The following is a 19,606-nucleotide window of genomic DNA, read 5'->3' on the forward strand; positions in this document are numbered from 1 at the left end:
TTAATTTACAAGAGTTCATTTGGTTCTCTGAATATTTGTTTCTACAGCATTCTGATCTTTTACTATGCTCACAATATTTTCTCTTATCTCTTTGAGGATATTAATGATCTTTTTAAAGTTTTCCTCTCATACAGTGTGTGGAGAAACACAATAAATAGATCTTTCCCCATATTTCCTTAGAGTTACACTTACTATATCAAAGTTAAATCATAGCTGAATCAGAGTTAAAAACTCATAAATTGTCAAGAAAAACACAAGAAACTCTATGGAAGGATGGGTATGGGCTATGACCCAGTGAGCCAATGAGCAAATCCCTGAGCAATCAGACTTGAGAAAATTCAGATTCACTATCTGTCAGGAAGGCAAAAGTCAGACGTAGGTCCATTTTCTGGAAGCAGAGCCTAAGGCAGGGAATCCTGTGTAAGGGGGGTACTGGGGAGGAGGATACATCAGGGAGCAGGGAAGCAAGACTGGGTAGGGAAGGAGCTTCTGGCCTGGGGAGCAGGCCACACTACTCTGCTGAGTATCAGTTATCATTTTGAGGGTGACAACCCCCAAGAGGCAGCTGAGAGTCCTGGGCAGTGGGGACTATATATCTACTGGAAGGGGGCATCTGGTTTCATGGGATGTGAGGTGTCATTTGGGAGGTGTCACACTTGCAAAATTGAAAAAGCAAAGCACCAATAGCTATGGAGGTGGACATAGGGAAAGCAAGATCTCATGTTTGGGGAGGGCACAGGTGCTTTGGCCTTTGGGGAAGGTGGTCTGTTCACATCACTGGAATCAGTAGCATCTGTTAGGTGCCTGCAAGGAGGAATCCTGTGGAGTCCCACAGGGTGTGATGGGAGGCAGAGGCAGTGCCCCCTAAGGGCTGGCTGTGTGTGAGTGTGTGTAGTTTGTCCACGGTGCACTGGTGGGTGTCCCAGTCTATCTGTCGCGTCCCTGGTGGTGGGCCTGGGTTTCCTGTCTTTGGTTCCTGGTCTGTCCTTCCCAAAGGGGTTCATCATGAGTGTAATGCTCCTGTGTGCACAGATGTCATCTGCTCTACTACTCAGGGAGGCCATGAAAGAGAAAGGCTGGGAGCGGGTAGCAGATGGTGTCCTCCCAACTGGCCCAGGATAGACCCCACTGTGAAGCCGGCCACTCCTGGGGGGATCCCCTGGTTAGACTCAGTTTCTGCTCCCAGGGAGTGGTAGGAATGCGGCCAGTGGGACAGGCAGCCTTGCAAGTAGGGAGAATGTCTCACTCCCTACCCGGCTTGATTAACCCTGGGTGGGCCTTCAGCTGTTTCTACAGAAACCTACCACCTGGGCCCCCAAGGGACAAAACAATGGCCTTTCCCTCTAACCTGTCAGGTCTGTGCCAGAGTCACCAGTAGGAATTTGGGGGACACTCACGATGTCTGTCTGTCCATGACTTGGCTCAACAGGCTAGGTGGGGGGTTCCTGGGTCTGTTTGGACAAGCACATGGTTTCTTGGAGTTTGACCCAGTGGGTCATTGGTCTGGGGAGAGGGAAGTGTCCTGGAATGTGGATTCTGTGCTTGGTTTTCCTGAAAAAGAATGGTTTGATGAATTTGCACATCTTTGTTGTGAGCTCCTTATTTAGTATCTATGAAACTGCAGGGTCTGGGAAGGCACACTTTCTCCCTCTCCTAAGAAACAGGCACCTAATATAATAGCACGACTGACCATCAGCTCACTGAGAAATCCCAAGTGCAGGCTTGCTCTCTCCCTGTATAGACCCTTCTCCAGCCCTTTCCCTACCACCCCATCCCACTCTGAAAACCAGAACACATCAATCACTGCTCTCCATAAACCCATTCTTCACGTGCTGTTAACACCAACAAAATCTCAATGACAACATCTGAGATGGGTTGAGATGGGCTGTCCCTGCCTCCCAGGACCTCACTGAGTGGCACCTCAGCAGGTGAGATGGCCTTGAGGGAGAGCAGGTCCCCACACTCTGGGGCCTGGAGCTGTCATCACACCCTGGGCATCTCTAAGAATGTTTGGGGTCCGGGGGGGGGGTGTCTGCAGGGCTCCCGGAGTCTGCCCCACAGTATGGGTGCTGACTCCTTCCAGTGCTCTGCAAACGGGTGCCTGGGAGAATGCACCCTGGGGAAGTGTCGGAGGTCCATATTTGTGCTGGCCCCAAGAAATAGCACTCAGAGACAGAGCATGGGAATGAGTGGCTGGGGTGATGCCCCACAGAAGAACTTGGGGACCACAGAGTCCTACAGAGGAACCAACTGACCACCAAGGCCCAAGGAAGAGGACACATAGAGGCTCGGGCCAGGTCCATGGCTGACACTGACTGGAGCTCAAACCCGGCCTCACTAGTGTCCCTTTTGCAGGTGACGGGGTTGGGTTGGTGATTTCTGGTTTGTGGTTTGTTCTTTTTTTACCAGGTTCCCTCCAGGCCAGAAGGGAGTAGTGTGGAGGGAGGGAGTGGGCTGCCTAATTCGTCATCACACTGCCCTCTGCAGCTCCCCTAGGGGGCTGCTCCAACCTGAGCCCAGACCAGCATGTCTATGGCGTCAGAGGGTTTTAATGTCCAATGTGCTGGATGCCCAGGAGAGCCCCACCTGTGACCACACCTCCTAAGGCAGGTACACTGCCTACAGCCCCTGACCATCTCCAGGGGCTCTGGAAAACCAGGCCCCAAGGCCACTGTCCACTGCTCCAGCTTCCCTGATGACAGGGCCCAAGGCTGCTCAGGGACATTTGGCTCATGGGACCAGCATGCTTGCACGCCCCCACACCTCCCTGCTCCAGGGCCTGGAGGGTCTTGCCACCTCCACCCCCAGGGAATGAGATGGTCCTAGGCCATGGTGAGCTGGTAAATGTTTAACAGCTGGCCCTGGGGTGTGGGCACCTGATTGGGGCATTTGTCCGTTTCCACGGTGTAAACGCCCACCACTGATCCCAAGCTGCCAGGGCACAGCCAGTGAACATTGAGGTGGGAAGAGATGTGAGTAATCTACCAGTGGGAGTGCTTCCTGAATCATGGCCTCCTCTTGTGGTCCTGTGTGGGAAGTGAACCACACAGAAGTACAGGTGTCCCCAGGTCAGAAAGTAGGGCTTTGGGGTCATCGTGGTCCTTGGCCACAGGGGTAATGGTGCATGCCCAAGCCTGGGCCAAAGGGCCTCCTGTGGCCCCCTTTTAAGCTTATGGGTGCATGAAGAGGGAACAAAGGGAGTGTGTCCAGACCTGTAGTCTTGTGTCCATACACACCCTCTGAGGCCAAGAGAGCCATTTGCTCCCCAGCTGTCTGTGCCCTGTGGGTGGGGGGCAGGCAGAGCTCTGGAAACCAATAGGCTGGGGACGGTGGGGGTGGAGCTGGAGCCCTGGACTGGGCAGAGGCCTGCAGGGCATAAGTGCCTGGGAGCCCCTCCTTGCCCTGGGAGGGGAGCATGGGGTCCACACCAGGTGGACCCCGGCCACCCTGTGGCAGCAGGGGAGGAGGACTGCTGGTGGCCTCTGGGATGTCCTGGGGGTGCTAGGAGGGCTTCACCTTGAGAGGAGGCTCTGATCATTCCCAGAGCTCAGGGCAGGGGTCTCAGCTTTTGGGGTACAAATCTGGACAGCAGCTCCCAGAGGGGCAGGCATGGGGCACAGGGCTGAGGCTGCACCCTTGCTGATGGAATCCAAATACAGAGCTTTAAACTTCTTCCATGTGAGCAAACACCTGCCTTCTGCAGACTGGAAGGGGGTGGGGGCGACTCTCGTCCCCTGGGGGGTCTCTGCCCAGGCCTAGGCCTGTGCGACAGACAGGAGGGCGGATCCTTTTTCTGGTGGGACTCTGCAATCTCACCTTCATTTGTCTGGTTTAATTCAAGAACAGGTGCGGATCTCTGACAAACAAAGGTGCCGCCCAGGCGGGCTTAACCCTTTTCCTGCTGATCTTCTCTGGACTTGGGGGTGAGGCAGGGTAGCAGACTTGTGGGATAAGAGGGCCAGAGGCCTGTCTCAGCCAGGAGGTCAATTTGCCCTAGGTCCTTGGCCACAGGCAGCACTGTGGGAATAGTGATTGCACTCCTGCTGACCAGCTGGGTCAGGTGGAGACCAGGAAGAGACCCAGGCGGCCGCAGCCCACTCACTCCCTATGCAATCTCTTGGCATCAGGGCCTCTGGAGTCCATGCACCTGTCCACGACCCCTCAGCTCCGCCTCTTCTTTGGTTTTCCAGCTAACAATGCAGGCAGGGCGCTTTGTGGTGGCCTCACCCTGGGGACTGTGCACGTCCTGGGAGGGTAGGAGGGTGTGGGTGGGTGGGAAGCTCAGCTTTGCATAAGGAAACCTGAGCCCCACCAGGTGCGGGAGACAAAGCCTAGGGACCCGCCTGCTAGGCTCTGGGCGGATCCTCTACACGGAGTCTGGGGGGGTGGGGGGCTACGGTGCTCTGTGGACTCTGGAGGGGGAGGAGGACGGAACCCGCAGAGCAGGGGCTGTGAGTGTGGGGGTCTAGGAGGCCCAAGTTTGCCCCAGCTTCTTGGCCCCTCCTGTGGGCCCTTCCCAGCCGCACATCTGTGGACCGAGGGCCGCAGGGCCGAGCTTGCTGGTCACAGCACGTGCACTTGTCCTTGGAGTCGTTTCCCAGAGAAGGGCAGATGCCCACCAGAAGCAGCAGCTCAGCGGTCTCCCTCTCCCTCCTTGCCTTTCCTTCCCTGGCCTTATGGCCCTATGTGGGGGCATGAGCTCCCCACCAGAGGGTCTGGGGCCTGCCCTCCTCTGCGCCCCAGCCTTCTGCAGTGTCCATGGCTCTAGATCCTTCTGGAGCCCTGACTACCTGTACTATCATAGGGTGGGTGCTCCAGTACTCCTGAGCCTGACCGCAGGAGCACCCCTGGGAACTTTGGGCACCTACAAAGGGAGGGGCTTTTTGGCAAGAGGCCTGTGCCACTCCCACCCAGCCTGCTGCAGGGGTGAGGCACAGTCTCTGGGCCTGGGTTCAGATTCCTGTGACCTGGGGAAAGGGTCAGGGTCTTCTGTCATAAGAGCTGACAAAACCAGCATCCATGGGGAGGATGGAGTCTCCCAGGCCTCTCAGGCTCAGCCCACCCCAGAAGCTCAGGTGTCTTGGCCACCTGTACCCCCCTGCTCTCTGGTCCCTTGTCTCCTTCCTCCCCTGGACTCCACATGCTTGTGCACACACACATGCTAGTCACATGTGTATTTGGTAACAGGTGCACACAGTCACACATAATCACCATATGTACACACACACACACACACACACACACACACACACGAGAGGAGTGTGCACCTGCTGCCCTGGAGCTGGGTGACAGCACTCTGGAGCGTCTTCTGGCCCCATCCTGGGGGATCCACCCCTCAGCCCCTCCAGTTCATTTCCAGAGTCTTCCAGGCACCAGGAAGGGGCAAGGCAAATGGTATCAGCCTCACGGAGAAAGAGCTTTAGGCCACAGGCCTTGCTGTCTTTGGTCTTGTGGAGACTGGATTGTTCCTGACCTGGCACCTACCTCACTGGCTGGGCCAAGCTGATCTCACCCAAACAGACTGCCCTGGGCTGGAGGCCACAGCTCCTTCCTGCTTCCCGCCTCCTCCAGGAACAGGGCGGGGCCCTTGTCTCCCCTGCCCCAGGGTGACTGCCTTCCCAGCTCCCATCACACTCTGGATATTCAGCAGCCTTGTTGTCTGGGCAGGCAGAGTAGGGGAGATCTTGAGACGCGGGGAGTGGGGGAACCCCACGCCCTGCATGTGTGTCCATCAGAGCTGAGATGGGACACCTGTCAATCATCAGTCAAGGCCAATGGACAAATGGGACACGGGTCTTTAAGAGGCTCCCACATCCCTGGGGCCCTGGCCCAGCCTCCGCCCAGTTCTGGGGATGCTGCAGATGCTGCATGGAGGACCCCCCCCCTGCCAGGTGTTGCAGGGGTCCCCAAGGCACCGTGTAGGGTCATGTCCCAAGCCTCAGTTAGACCAGAGGCCCACAGCATGGTCCCACCCATGGACAGGTGTGGGCAACAGAAAGGGATTCAACCTAGACCCAGGGTGGGTACGGGGTCCACTTCCCGTGAGGACTTGAGGGACCACCCAGGCATTGGGGGCTGGGAGGGGGCTGCCCCTTCTGGCTGGATGGGACATGGGCCAATCACTGTGGTCAAAACAGCCTCGATTTCCCCCTTAGATTGTCCTCACTCTCTTTCCTCAAAGGCCCCCAGGTCCGGGGCTAAGTGCTGGCACACACCCCTGCCCAGGACCCCATCCATAGAACCCCACCATCCACTCCCATGCTTCCTCCATCACCATCCATGCAAGCCTGCTTCTTGTGAAGTGCTCACCCTACCACTCCTGTCCCCACCGAGCTGGCGTCAACGGGCCTCCCAACACCCTTCCACTGCTTGCCATACCCACAGAGGTCTCTGGGCTGGGCCCTGGGACCACAGCCTCTGTGACCCATCCCCAGGTCTGGCCTCCTGGGCTGCAGCCTCCCTGCTCCCTGACCCACAGGGCCAGTCTGTACTATTCCTCTCTAGCCCCGGGAGCATGGGCCACCGGCTGCCCCTGGGGCTGGATCCAGCAAGACGCTGTGGGACTTGTGAACCCCACTCCTCCCCTCCTGTGACACCTTCTTCCGGGGTTCGCCCCTGACTCCTGGGGCGCGGCCTGCCTGCCCACTGTCTGCCTTCTCAGGTCCCTGCTGACAGGGCTGTGAAGAGACACCTGGTCTTTGGCCTCCTCTCAGCCTGTGGTCAGGCTGGAGCCTTCCCTCAGGGTGGACGCTGTGCTCCTGGCCAAGGGGAGCCCCAGTGAACCTGTTCAGGGGCATCCTGGGGGGCCTACCCTCACAGGTCTACCTTGGCCCACACTGTGCCGGCCACCCTCACCTTTCAACAGAACCTCCATGGCTGCAGTCTCCGGTTTCTGCCTGTTGCTCTGCAGCCCTTCTCACAAAGCCTTTACTGCCTCCCCACGCTGTACCTCCAGAACCCACTGCGGGCTCCTCCCTCCTGCAGCCAAGGTCACAACGGCCTCCCAGCCATGCCCTGATGCTCCCCTACCTTCCCACCAGCGCCTGTCTCCCTCCTCTTCCTCCCACTCACATGCAGGCCAAGGCCAGTCCCCAGGGCCCTTCCCAGCAGCTACATCCAGACCCAGGGCTATCCAGGGGTGCTGGATTCCTGGGACAGAGGTTCCGAATGTCTTTGGAAATGCCAAATCCAGACCTGGAGGAGCCATGGGTCTGATGACAGCCACAGACCCACCCAGGTTCTAGGCAGAGTTGCACACATGGTGGGAGGGTCAGCAAAGCCCTGACCCGTCTCGTCAGCATTTTGTAAACTTCCCAACTGCTATGCTCACATTTCAGGGACCCAGGACTTTGGTGCCCTTCATGTGTGCCAGTGAATGGGTCAAAGAGCACAGACTCTCCTCACAAATTACCCCTCATACCCGAGAAGCCCACGAGAGCTGGCCTCTGGGTCGCTGACACCCTAGGGTCTGGTCTGGGTGGCCATCATGTTTGTCTGTTATGTGAGAAATCCTCTGCGTCTCTCCCCAAATCTGCCCTGCCTCAGATTTTCGAGGCTTCACCCCAGTGCCCCCCTCCCATCCAGTTGCACAGTGGCCTCTGCAGCCCCTGCTGCCCCTGGACCCCAGTCCCAGTGCTGCTGGGATCTCCATCTGCTGCCCACAGGCATCAGGCCTACGAACGAATCATCTGAAAGGGCCCCACATTTCCTGCTGTCTGACCCAAGGGAGGGTGGGAGGATGGGGGTCCTTGCAGGTGCCAGTCAGCAACATGGGGGTAGGAGACACCGAACTCAGCCCTTGTGGGGGCCGCTGCTGGGAAGTGTGCAGACAGGCAAGGGCATAGACATGGAGGCATGGCAGCGGTTACCTGGGCCGGAGGGTTATCTAGCGGGTTTTCCTTCAGGGGGATAAAATGTTCTGGAACTAGATGCAGATGGCGCTTGCACAACATTTTGAGGCCACTAAACGCCACAGAGTTGTTCACTTTAAAACGGTTAGTTTCATGTTGTGTGAATGTCACCTCAGTTTAAAAATACTCCCTTGGTAACCCCCCCCCCCCCCCCCGCAAAGCAAACCCCGGCAGACCAGGATCCAGGTGCGGCTCAGGGCCACGGCGCGGCTGCCCTCGTCCTTTCTGCTTGAGCAGACCTGGAAGGCTCAGCTGGGAATGCATCTGTGCCCCTGGAAACAGGGGAGCCAGCCTCTCCTCCTGTGTGCGTCTCAAAAACAAAGCTGCCTGGTGCCGGGTGGGCGGCCCCAGAGCACGATCAGCCTCCAGTGAGTGGAAAAAGAGGGTGGTAATTTTCTGGAGCCCTATCCCTGGTGGCAGCCTCAGGCGTCTCCGTGACACTCTTCTGCCTTTGGAGACCAATTACTGAGGTGGAGGGGGTGAGCTGGGCCCAGCGGCCTCGTTAGCTTGCTTTCTCCATCCGAGGGGCCCAGGCAGCTCGGCAGGGCCCCAAGGGCCTGCGGGCGCAGAAGGAGCCTGGCCATGCCAGTTCCCCCACGTGGAGTCAGGGCTCTGCCCAGAGGAACCGGGGGCAGGCCCCTCCCCGGGGGCTGGGGTGCCCGGTGGTGCAGGACTGCAGAGCTCTCTCCCTGCCCTGGCAACAGCCCAGCTGACGCCTGCCTTTCCTGGGACCCAAGTTGCATCAGACAAATGGCCCCATGAGGGGAGCACCGTAGAGGGGGGAGGGGTGTTTCCTGGATGCCCCGCCTTCCAGCACCAGGCTGCAGCTCTGTCCTGCTTGGGATTACCACAGCCACCCCTCCTCCCCTGATGCTACCTGACCTGATAAATATGGGGTGTCGGGATGGTTTTGCCTCCATGGCCTGCAAGGCAGTCTGCTCAGACCAGACACTGGTTCCAGAGCAACTTCCCAAACAAGCCACTGACTCTCTGGAGGCCTCTCAGGGTAATCCTGTAGCAGGGCAAGAGCCATGACCTTTCCTGACCCCTTGCCCACCCACCACAGGAGCAGGAGGAGCCCAGGACCTCAGCCCTCCTGCTGCCTGTCACCCCCTGGTACCTCCCGGGTACCTCATCTGAAGGCCCAAGAAACTGCCTCCCTGTTCACCTCAAAGCACAAGACTTGAGGCCATGACGTCTTCACTCCTGCTGGCCTGCAGATGGGCATCTGTGGGAGGAGCTGGCATGGCTCCAAGATCTGCCCCTGGCTCAGGGGGAGAGTTAGGAGAGGCCTCACCCACAGAACCTAACCTCTAGGCTCCTCCTTACAGTCACCTCCACATCCCTCTGGACCAGCCCCTGAGTCCCTGTTCCCTATAGTCATATTTGCATCTAACTTGGGGTATGGGACAAGACCTATACTTCCAGTCTCTCCACAGCTGGATCCTGGAGGACACCCCCTAGGACAGGCCCCTGCAGGAAGCACAGGACAGTAACAACCAGGGGGCCACCCAGGAGGATGGGGCATCCCCAGGTGGGAAGCCAGGGACAGGATGGAAGAGGGTGACCTCCTCACTGACCCTGCCTGACCCTCTCACTGACTTCATTTGACCTCATGGCTCACCCCCTCCTAAACTTCTCACCTCCCTCATCAGACCTCGTTGGCCCCACCTGACCTCACTCACCTCACATAACCTCGGGCTAAGCCCCCTGACCTCACTGATGCCACCTGACCTTCTTGCTGAAGACCCCACTTGACCTTGCTGACTTTCCCACTGACCTCATCTGACCTCTTACTGACCCCACCTGGCCTCCTCCTCCCTCTTCTGACTCGTATTTCCTGAACCCTCGCTTCCTGCTTGCTGGGGGGTGGGGTGCCCCAAGTCTCAAGGGCTCATCCATAAGCGAGAAGGAGAACCTTCCAGAAGACAGGGAGTGTGTCTCCAGGGAAGCCACCAGGAAGGCTGTGGCTGGGAGCGAGGGTCAGGTAGAGCCAGATGGTCATGGGTGGGGCAGAGGGCCACTTGGGGCTTCGCTGTCTCCTACAGGCCCTAGGGGCCACCGGGTGGGAGTGGACCCGAGAACCAACTGCAGGCAGGAGTGGCCAGCAGCATTCCCTATCCCCGCCGGGCGCTGTGCTGGGGCTGCCCCATCCCTGTGCCACCTCTGAGGTTCAGGGAGGCCAAGTGGGATTGTGGGGTACAGGCAGTGGACTCTCCAGAACTGTGACCGTGGCTGGAGAAGGCAGGTCAGGGGTGAGAGGAGGCAGGAAGCAGCATCACCACTGCAGCTAAACTGGGCCTGGAGGGGTGGGGGGCCTGGCAGACATCCATGCTTGCCAGCCCGGCTGGCCCAGAACCCCTGTCAGGGTGTTGAGGGTGGGAGGGAGGGGGGATGTGCCCTGCATCCTCCCAGCACTGTCTGGGGGCTGATAGGCAAGTTTCCCACACACTGCGAAGGCCCCCCATCATCCCTTTAGCTCTGGAGCCCCACCCTCTGCCCTGAATCTGAGAATTTTCACTCAAATTAGATGCTAATGCCGGCTGCAGCTGGTGATTTGAAAACCAAATCTGAACCACCACACAAATGCTGCTGCCGTTCTGTGGCCCTCGGGCAGGGTTGGGTGGCAGGAGTCAGAGTGGGGGCTTCCAGGATGCAAAGTCACCCCTGTTGGTAGGGCCATTGGGAGCATCCGACACCTTCCAAGGTTTGCCCACGTGGTCCTGGACTGGGCCTCAGAAGGAGGCCAGAGCCCGGGGCCACCCCTGCCTTCAGGAATGAGGGAGGTCAGTGCCAGGGTCAGCTCCAAGGCCACTTGAAGTAAAGCCAGTGCTGGCCACAAGCTGACCTTGTACGTCTTGCTGTCTTTTTGCCTCCACGTGGGGAAAGGTCACAGGACTGGTGCCCAGACACTGCCCAGACATCTGTCCAACAGATGCACAAAAGCTGCTGCTGCTGTGTCTTGAACCCAAAACTTCCCTTTGTCCTCTGACCCCAAAGTGCTGGCCTGGGGCCACCGGCATCCCCCTTCCCAGTTGTGAGTGCCCCGGAAGTACACCTCGACATCCAGGTGGAGCTGGCACTCCAGCATCATTCATTCATTCATTCATTCATTCATTCATTCATTCATTCTGCAAACACCAGTGGTGCCATCTACATATGGCTGTACCTCATCTCCTGGTTGGCCCTGAACGATGTAGTGAGAGCTACATCAGACTGTGCAAATGAGTGCTAGGTGGAGTGTGGACCAGGCTCTGAGTTAGCAGATGATCTGGGCCTCACTGAGGTAACGTGTGAGCAAAGAAGCCGAGAGGTGAGGGGGCTGATGAGCCCTCAGGAAGAGGCGAAGGCAGGCTCTGAGTGGGGAGAGCCTGCCAGGGACCAGGGGTCAGTGTGTCTGCACCTGCGGCACGTGGAGCTGAGCCTTTGGCCCTTGAGGTCAGCTGCGGGGCCAGCCAGGGTCACAGCACTGACCCAAGAGAGACAGTGGTGGTTAGAGCAGGCAGCAACACAGGCCAGAAGGATCCCCAGGTCTGGGTGCAGCCAGCTGTCCTGAGGGCTGGGGCTGGAGAGAGTGCAAGGGGACGGCTGGTACCGGAAGGACAGAGGGCCCCCAGTGAACATGGAGTGGGTCCACATGGGCCCATGGGTCCATGGACATGGTGTGGCAGGTGGGTAGTGTCTGGGAGCTGCTAGCACGCAGAGCATTCTGTCTGGGGACCAGAGACAGAGCACAGACAGACTGGGGCCTGGCCAGGCTCAGAGGTCAGAAGTGTCCAGGATCAGGAGAGGAGGCCAAATGAAAGACCTGCTCCAAGACCACAGAATCAGATGGTCAAGGGCAGAAGGTCTCAGCCGTGGCTGAGAACTGAGTGCTGGGCATGGGGAGGAGGCAAAGGGGAGCTGGGCAGCCCCCAGAGCTCAATCTCCACTGAAAGGCACCCAGCTGCTTATAGAAACACGTGCTAGGGCCACACAAGATGAACAAAGTGTGGAAAGGAGGGGAGCCAGCCTGTTAGCCCCCCACCTGCCAAAACAGACGCCAAAAATGGTGACAGATGCGAGTGTGTGAGGTGCGTGGGGAGGACAGGGAACCGCTTTTCCTTTCAAGAGAACCATGAACAAGAAAATTGCCATTCATGACCACTGGTGAGCAAAGCCAGAGCCACTGCTGTGACAGGCAGGGGGTCAGACACCACACAGGGGAACTTTGTGCAGAAGGACAGGCCCGGAACCTGCCCCAGACCCCTGTCAGTTATGACCAGGAGATAGAGCTCTAGGTGATGGCACGGGAGGAGGCGGCAGGGGGCCCTCCCCAGCCCAGGAAGCCATCCCTGCCAGAGCCTTGGCCTGTTAGAAATGAGAGCTGAGCAGAGAGGGAGGCCAGGGGTCCTCAGGGTAGGGGGCAGGCTGGCTGAGGTCAGGGTATGGCAGGGCTGAGCTGGTCTTCTCCCACCATCACCTCGCCCCAGGCTTCTCCAGCAAGGAGGTTTCAATTTGAAATTGAAATACAAGACAATGTATTTGAGCCCGAGGGGCTCTGAGAGAGATGGGGTGCAGACACTCCTCGCCACCCACTCCAGGGGGTCCACACCAAGGCCCCAAGTCTGTGGTCAGTTCGTGTTGCTGTCCTTCCCCAAGAAAAATGGGACCACCCACCAGTTGCTCAGACCACAAGCCAGTCTTTGCTCAGGGCCTCTGGAAGTGCAGGGCACTTAGATGTCTCGGAATTCCTCCGCCCCAACACCTGCCCCCTTCAGGCCCCGAGTCTCCAGAGCTCCCTCTGCAGGTTGGAAGAGAGGCGATGAGAAGGGAGGGCTGTGGACAGCGCTGAGCCCCCATGGGCTTAAGGCCCCATTTCCATGGCTGCCTGGCTTCCTCCTGGAAGTTCTGGTTCTAGCAGGTGCTTCACATCTGTGAACCTGCTGAGTCCCCTGAAATGGTGACTGGGGGTGCATACTCAGTGCTCACAGCTCTGAGGTTCCAGCATCCTTAGAAGAGCTCTTGGTTTGATCCAAAGGGTTTGATCTGGGAGTGCCCTTGTCCAGAACCCCACAACTCAGGATGTGCTCAAGGACGAGGCTGGTAGCACCAGGGTGGGTTCTGCCGATGAGCTCCATCAGAACCTGCTTTCTGACACCGACCTCTGGAGATTCCTGTGCAAGGGAAGTCGGAGGAAGCTGTGTCATCAGCCTGACACCTGGGACCCCTGGTCAGATGCCAGATGGCTGCCTGGCTCCCCAGACCTTTTCCCTCCAGGGCCTGCTCCTGGGGTTCACCTCTCACACAGCTGGCCTTGGCTATCCAAGGTGGGGGGTCCATCTCCTGGGCCCCCTCAATCTCTCAGGGGCAAGACCCAGAAGCCCTTCCCTATCTGGCCCTGAGGACTCTTCAAAGTATGTTTAAATAGGGAAACCTGGGTGGCTCAGTGGTTGAAGGTCTGCCTTTGGTTCAGGGCATGATACCGGAGTCCCGGGATCAAGTCCTGCATGGAGCCTGCTTCTCCCTCTGCCTGTGTCTGTCTCTCTCTGTGTCTCTCATGAATGAATAAATAAAATCTTAAAAATATATTTTTTTTATTCTTTTAAAAAATGTTTTATTTATTTATTCATGAATAAATGAGACTCATGGCAGAGACACAGATACATATATATGTATGTTTATTTATTTATTTAATATATGTTTAAATAAACTTTTTAGTTCCAGTATTTTCGAATATATAGAGAAGTTGCAAAAATAGTACCAAGTTCCTGTCAACCCCACCCCAACTTCCCCATTATTATTCTTCCCTAGTGGGAAACATCTGCCACAATGAACCAGTGTCAATACATTCCTATTATCTAAAGTCCATGCCTTAGTCAGATCTTAGTTTCTCCAAAATATCCTCTTTCTGTCCCAGGATTCCATTCAGAATCTCACATGACATTTAGTCACCACATGTCCTTAGGTTTCTTTGGGTTGTGACCATCTCTCTTGTTCTTGTTGACCTTGCCCGTCCTGAGGGGTACTGGTCAAGTGCCTTGTGGGACCCACCTTGATTTGGGTGCTCTGAGGATTCTCTCATGTTTAGACCGTGTGTGGATTTGGGGAGTTCCACAGAGGTGCAGCACTCCCATCATGTCATGTCAGGGTGTCTGCTGTCACTGTGATGTTGACCCTGACCTCCCCAACAAGGTTTTTCCATCAGTGGGGCTTTTTTTATTGTCTTGTATTTCAATTTTAATTATCTTTGAGTCCTTGTTGCTCATTGTCATTATCATTGTTGTGTGAAGTGAAAATTAATTCAGATTGACCTGCCTTTTACACCTCCAGCCTCCTACCTGGAATCATTCTCCTTCAGGTGTGCGTCCTTGGTGGTTCTTTTATGGAAGGCAGCCGGTGGCAAATTATCCCAATTCTTCTCTCTTGGCTTTTGTTTGTTTCGCTGTATTCCCCCTTTGTTCTGAGAAAAGAGGGTGGTTGGGGCTCCACCCTCACCTTTTCCATCATCACTGTCCAGACATCAACAGTCACGCCCACTGTTGATGTCTTGTTTTTCTCTGGTTGCTCTTAATGTTTTGTCCTTGGTTTTCGGGGGGGGGGGGGGGGGTTCACTTCAATGACAAGATGTGGGTTTCTGTTTATTTAACCTATTGGAGATTCACTGGGCTTCCTGAATCCGTATTTTGATGGCCTTGAACAGCTTCAGAAAGTTTTCAGACAGTATCCTTTCAAGTATTAATGTCTTTCATTCTCTCCTCTTCCAATTCTGTATGTTTTATATATACCTATACATCTTACCCTTCCTTCTGTATTTTTTGCATCTTTTTTTCCATTTCTTGCCTGCATTCTGGATAATTTCTTCTTACCTGTATTCCAATTGTTTTCAGCTACTTTTTTTTTTTTTTTTTTTTTTTTTTTTAAGATTTTATTCATTTTGGAAGCAGCTGGGTAACTCAGCCACTCAGTAAGTCAGCCACTTACTCCTGATTTTGGCTCAGGTCATGATCTCAGGGTCCTGACATTGAACCTTGCCTCAGGCTCTGTGCTCAGCAGGGAGTCTGCTTAAGGATTCACACTCTCTCTCTCTTTCTCCCCCTCTGCGCCGCCCCCCCCCCACTGCTTTTGCTCTCTCTCTCTCTCTCTCAAATAAATAAATAAATATTTTTTTAAAAAAGATTTTATTTTTTTAAAGATTTTTATTTATTTATTCACAAGAGACACAGAGAAAGAGATAGAGGCAGAGACACAGGCAGAGGGAGACACACACAGGGAGCCCGACGTGAGACTAGATCCCAGGTCTCCAGGATCACACCCTGGGCTGAAGGCGGCGCTTAACCGCTGAGCCACCCGGGCTGCCCTAAAAAAAAAAAAAAAAAAAAAAAAAAGATTTTTAAAAGATTTTGTTTTTAAGTAACTTCTATGCTGAATGTAGGGCTCGAACTCAGAACCCCCAGATCGAGAGCCACATGCTCCACTGACTGAGCCAGCCAACCACCCTCTCTTTTCAGCTACTTTTAACCTGATGTTAAGTCTATCCATTGAATTTTAAATTGTGTTTATGAAGTGTTTTCATTTCTAAATGTTCATTTGTTTTTTTAATCTACTATAAATTTTATAAATTCCAGCTGCCTGAAGATACTAAACTTGTCTTCTTTTTTCTTTTTCAACATAGTAATTTTTTTTTTTTGGTCTGTATCTAATAATTCCAAAATCTGAGATTCTTGCAGATCTTTTGATCTCTGTTGTTTCTGCTGATTCTTGCTCATGGTGCCTTATAGTCTTGCACGCCTGGTTATCTTTGTGTGCCAGTCATTATACTTGAAAACTTATTTGCAGGAATGATTTGATGCCTCAGGTAAAGGTGCCTTCCTGGTTCATTTTTCTTCTGCTAGGCACCGGGGCCCTGCCCGCTCAGGGATTACCTTGACTTGAGGAAGATCCCAGCACTTGGACTGGGTTGTACTTATACCTCCTCTTCACTGGAGACCTTGGGAGTGGAGAGCTCCCTGCTCTCTGTGGGGAGAGTGTTCTGTTAGACCCACATGCTCACTTAGTGGGGACCCTGAGCTTTCATTTCTATCCCCCAGCTCCTCAAGACCATCAGAACAAAAACTCACATCTGATCCCACAGGACGGTGGCCTTTGTGCATATTTACCTCTCAAGGTGACAATTTTCCTTTTGTTGCAGCCTGAAATGCCCTTACCAATTCCATGGCTCACCAAAGCTTTATAAGACAGCTCAGCATTTTGGCTATTTTCAGTGAGTGGCTTGGCCTCAGAGCCTCCTCCTTCCACTGTTGCCAAGAGGCAGCTTGGTGCTGGTCACATTCTCCTTCCTGGGGCTCTCTCTCCCTTGCTTTCAGGGCTCCTCACTCTCTTTCTTGCTCCTCTGTCTCCACTATGAGTCTGCCAATCGCTTCCCAACCAGGAATCCCGGGACTCCTCCCGGCAGTGGACTCTGACTGTGGCCTCCATTCCAACCAGATATATCTCCTGCTCAGGTTCTCAGCTGAGTTCCTACAGCCAGCATGGACTCTCCACTTGAGAAATTCCCACTCAAATTCCACCTGCCCAATCAGAAACAGCAGGGCATCTGGGCTGAAACCACTGGACCCTGGGGAAGAATGTTCTGATTCCCCGCCAGCCTCCAGATGTTGGGATGCCAAGGGCTCTGTGCTCAGGCTCCTGGTCTCCACCTGCACCCACTCCCCTCTCATGGTGGCCTAGTGGAGCAGAGGCTCTGAAAACACACAGTGACCAGCTGCTGACAGGCTGAGCCAAGGAGGTCTGAGGGCTGACGTGGATTTGACACCCCAGAAGCCTCTGGGGACCTCAGTGACAGTGGCTGTGGACGATTGGATGGGTGAGCACTCAAGAAGTAAATGGACAGTTGGGACCAGGAGAAGTAAATGGACAGTACAGGGACAGTTGTACGTGGCAAAAGTACAGTGGACACAGGTTTTCAGCCTTCTGGTGTTATCTGGATGGCAGGACCAGGTGTGGCTTTCAGGAAGAGGGACACAGGGAAAACACAGGTGCTACAGGGTCTCAGGCAGAAAGGGTCAAGATCAGGACTGAGTCGGATTGCAGGAGAACGCATCAGAGTTGGGGGCCTGTGGATGTCACCGCCAGGCCCTGAGATGGTGGTCCAGAGCAGGATTATGGGGGAGGGGTGGCCAGGACTTATTCAGGAGATTTGGAGAGGGGTCCCCAGTGTGGAGCTAACCTTCATCCCATCTGTGGGCATGTCGGAGGTCTTCTGAGGTGACCAGTCCTCCAGCTTAGCCACACAGGGCTGGAGAGGCAGCCCTGGTCCTCTGAGCTTGGAGTAGCAAGTGGGTCCCTGGGCCTCGTACCAGGTGAGAAGAGCCAGGGCTTGAAGGCATGGAAATACATCAGAAGGTGGCTGAAGAAGGGCCCCCTCGGCGCAGTGTCTAGTTATGGCAGTGCCACATGCGTGCCAGGCTGTGCTTCCCTGTCTGCAGGGCAGGAGGGAGCACCTGGGTCAGGGGCTGGAAGCCAAGCTTCTGGGCAAGGCTGGAGGCATGGCTGCTATAGCCCCATCCTCACCAAACACACAGGCCCCTGCCAACCTTCTGCTGAGATGGAAGGGGACCACTGCTCCTCAGACAGCTCAGGGTGTGAGGGGGCGGCAAGGAAGCTGGGAAACACCAACATGGGAGACCCTGAGGAGGCAGTGCTGGGGCCCTGTGGGAGAGCTCTTGTCCTGAGCACAATGTCCAAATCCAACCCCAAACACTAGCGTCCAGCTCTGCTGGGCCTGTGACTTGACCTTCTTCCCAGTTTCTCAATGTGTTCTAGGGCATTACTGAGGGGAGCCCCTTCCCCATCCATACCCCATCCCACCCCCCTCGCCCAAGGTGAGTGACTGCGTCTGCACCCTCCTCTCCCATGAGGGGCATTGACCCCAGAGACAGCTGCCCAAGTGGAGCATATGTGGGCTGGTAGCTGGCCCCAGAGTCTACCTACGCCTGCCCCAGGGGTTGGCTCTGCTGTAGCCAGAAGGTGAGTCAGATGGAGAAGCCTGAAGCTGCAGGAAGCCACTCAGCATGTGTAGAGGAGAAGCCTGGCCCAACCAGAACTGGAGGGACCTGCGCAGGCATCTTTGAGCTTGGGTCCCCTCAGAACCCAGAGCTGGCTAAGTCCTAGCAGAGTCCCCTGCCCCCTGCGTCCAAGGCTCTAGAGGTTCCATGGCTCTCCCTCCCTGTACCCAGTAAAGCCCAAGGGGTGGGGCAATCCCCTGGTACTGAGGTAGGACCCCCATCAGCCCAGTTTCCAGGCTGTGGCTGAGCCTCAGGGGTGCAGAGACCCTGAGGGCAGCTGCGACTGGCTGCTATGCAGGAAGTAGCCAGGAGCCCCAGCACAATAGTCCTTTGTCCCACCTGCCCCACCCAGGCAGGCCTTGGCACCAGCCAGGACTGGTGGCTGGAGGCTGGGCCCCCTCAGGCCAACTCTGCCACCAGCCTGTGCCCCCCAGTGTGAGGGTAGCCTTTATCACCCTCCCAGGTCAGACCTCCCTTTCCTTGTCCCTGTCTCTCCTGTCCCACCCTGTCCGCGGTGCCATGGCAACATCCACACCCAGCAGGTGGGCTGGGCCAGAGCCTTCATGTGGCGGTTTCTCCAGTGATCCTGGCACCCGGTGCAGCTGCCACCTTCTAGGTCAGAACGGCACAGGCCTGATGTGCTGTGGGGGCTGGGCCCAGGCTGGTCATTCTGGGCTCTGACACCACAGCTCTTCCCTTGCAAGAGGCCAGAGGCTCCAAGCCTTACCCCACTGCCCCTCTGTACACATACATCCTTGAGGAATGGGGTGTCCTGCCCCCAGAGAGACCTGTGTGGGCAAGGGTCCCAAGCCTGCCCTCACAGCACCTCTGCACAGGGCAAGTGCTGGGATCTTGCAGCTGCCAAGAACTGGTGGTGGCCCATAGCTGCGTGGTTAGGAGCAAAAGCCTCAAGCTCAGGGTCTGGAAGATGTTCATGGGCAGAGCTCAGCAGCACCTGGGAGCCATGGGACCCAGCCCTGCTGGCAGGATCTGCCCATGACAACTCCAAGAGCACAGGGAACGTCCCAACTGACCATGTGTCTGAAGCCGAGTGACAGGATGCTGGGGAATCCTACGTGTGCTGCCCTCCTGGGACCCCTTGCCAGCACCAGATGGCAGATCAATCATTTCCATAGTCTGACTTTGGGTCGTTTTTACTCTCTCTGGGACCCAAGTAGGACTGCAAGGAAAAGAGTGAGCGGTCAGTGCAGGGTCAGAGAACAGGTGCTCAGCCAGACCAGAAACTTTCTCTTCAAAGCCATGAGCCCCTGGAGTCAGTCAACAAAGTTTCCATTAGCTGGGGGCCACCTGGCCGAGCCGCAGAGCACCTTGGTGCCCCCCTGGAGCTCTGGTTAGAGAGCACAGCTGCTGCTGTGCCTTTCCACCCAGGGTGGAGTGCTCTTCAGCCACCCAGCTGGCCAAGAGGGGAGGCCTGTCAGCTGGACAAGTTTGTGTCGCCCTTACCCACTGTGCAGGAGGAGCGCGTGCCGAGGTCTCTCGCATGCTGAGCACCAGTCACAGCACCATCTGGCTCCTTGTTCAACCTCCTGTAGAAAACAGTGTGCTCTCTTGACTCTGCGTCAGAGCTCACTGTGATCTGGGTGTTTCTGTGCGTGTGAGCATTAGAGTCAATGGAAAGTACGATGTCCT

General features: G+C 55.9%; 1 protein-coding gene across 1 annotated transcript in view; it reads left to right on the top strand.

The window, feature by feature from the left end:
• The window catches only part of TTLL10 (tubulin tyrosine ligase like 10), a 50,883-nt gene that overhangs the window by 2,516 nt on the left and 28,761 nt on the right, over positions 1–19,606 (top strand). The window lies entirely within an intron of this gene.

This window comes from Vulpes lagopus, chromosome 10 (genome assembly GCF_018345385.1).
Source record: "Vulpes lagopus strain Blue_001 chromosome 10, ASM1834538v1, whole genome shotgun sequence".
NCBI classification, from domain to species: Eukaryota; Metazoa; Chordata; class Mammalia; order Carnivora; family Canidae; genus Vulpes; species Vulpes lagopus.